The 1,931-nt window shown below is 48.5% G+C and overlaps 1 pseudogene across 1 annotated transcript; it reads right to left on the bottom strand.

The window, feature by feature from the left end:
* Positions 1-1,082: 1,082 nt before the first annotated feature.
* On the bottom strand, positions 1,083-1,679 carry LOC310786699 (charged multivesicular body protein 1b pseudogene; annotated as a pseudogene). Its single transcript has one exon. The product of its transcript is annotated as a charged multivesicular body protein 1b pseudogene (transcript).
* Positions 1,680-1,931: the final 252 nt, after the last annotated feature.

Below are 1,931 nucleotides of genomic sequence, written 5' to 3'. Positions count from 1 at the left end.
AAAGAAGAAATTGAAGCTCTTTAATAAAGTTAAAGGAAACTGTGATCAAACAGCAGAACACATTAAGGGCCAGACATGCCCAATGCACAGAGAGGAGTTTAAGAAGTTTCACCAGTTTCTCCAAGGGAAAGAGGAGCCCAGGATCGCTGCACTGGGGGAAGGAAGAGGAGCAGAAGAGTCAGACTATGAAGGAGAAGATTGAGGGTCTGAGCAGAGAGATAGCAGCTCTTTCAGACACCGTCAGAGTCATAGAGAAGGAGCTGCTGAAGACATCTCGGTCCTGCAGAACTACAAGGCTACAGTGGAAAGAGTCCAGTGCCCCCTGCTGGAGGATCCACAACTGATCTCAGGGGCTCTGACAGACAAGGCTAAACACCTGGGTAACCTGAGATTCACAGTCTGAGACAAGAGGAAGGAGATGGTCTCCTACACTCCTGTGATTCTGGACCCAAATACTGCCTGTCCAGACCTCACTGTCTGAAGATCTGACCAGTGTGAGACGTGGAGAGTGACAGCAGCTTCCTGACAATCCAGAGAGGCTTAACTACTGCTCTTCCCTGGGCTCAGAGGGCTTTAACTCAGGAGGTTGGAGACAATACATATTGGGCAGCCGGTTTAGCAGTAGTCTGTCCAGAGGAAGAGTCATACAGTCTGGATTATGATGGTTCTATGGGAGGATCACGCTATTCCCTCCAGCCTCCGCCCTCCCAGGCAACCAGAGGAGGCACTAGTGCCGCGACCAGGACACATACCCTTAATCCGGCTTCTCACCCGCAGACATGGCCAATTGTGCTTGTATGGAGCCCCACCAAGCCGAAGGTAACACAGGGGCTCGAACCTACTGCGACCCTCGTGTTGGTAGTCAAGAAATCATGTCATGAAGTCGTCATGCAATAGACTCTGGAGATGATGTGCCCTGCATTTTTAAGATACAAAACCATTAGCTAGCAAGGCAGCAGCAAGTTTGCCTCTAGAAAACAACCAATTAATTTTTTGTTTGTTTGTTTTTTGGGTGGGCCAGGGCAAGAAGTGTGTGGGCCTGTGCCTACCCAGGCCCACCCGTAGAAACGCCCCTGGTTGCACTAGCTGGACACCCTGAGTTGGGCGAGCCTTTGAGAAAGTTCATCCTGTTCTGCAGAGGCGACACTGGCACCCACTGATCCTGTCGGTCCCTGGGGGAGCTCCATATCCAGGTCCAACCCTGCTTCCTCAGCCATTTCACGCAGCAGTGCCTCCACTTGGTTCTGTGGTGTGGTAAGTGTTGTTGTGCTCCTCAGGCTGTCCTCCATCTGGGCCGTCTGAACATCCACAGTTTCAAATTGCTGCTCAAATCTGTCCATTAGAGCTGAGATCTTTTCCAGATTCATCTTCAGTGTAGAATCAATGCCTTTCACCACTCCACATAGAGATTTTGTGACCTTGTTCATTGTAATTGCAGTCTGGACCCTTGCTGTCACAGCATCGACCCGAGCGCTCATCCGCAGGAAGTTGAGCGACTGGTGATTCTGTCGGATGGCATTTTCTGCATGGATCTTCGCCACGTCCATATTCCCCCTCAGGATAGCTTTCTTCACTTTAGCCTTCTCTATTTTTTCCTCTTTGTTGCATTTCTTAGAGTTTCTTAGAAGGTCTTTGGCAGCAAACTTTAAATTGAAGAGATTATTCTCCATATTTGACATGCGACTCTTCAAGAATGCAAGAATTAGATGATCAAATCCGTCCAAGTCACTACTATTGATATATCACAGATGATGTCATAAATCACTGTCACAGACAGTGATGAGGTCATAAATCACAGATGATGTCATACAGTTCTAGATGGCTCAGCCTGATGGCCAGGTCACTTAGTAGTGATGTCATAAATCACCAATGATGTCATACAGTTCTAGACGGCTCGGCCTGATGGCCAGGTCACTACTATAGTGATGTCA

The sequence above is a fragment of the Poromitra crassiceps genome (assembly GCF_964638095.1).
Source record: "Poromitra crassiceps genome assembly, chromosome: 1".
Taxonomy (NCBI): Eukaryota; Metazoa; Chordata; class Actinopteri; order Beryciformes; family Melamphaidae; genus Poromitra; species Poromitra crassiceps.
Note: the sequence above shows the minus strand (reverse complement) of the source record. Positions and strands in the feature narration are given on the sequence as shown.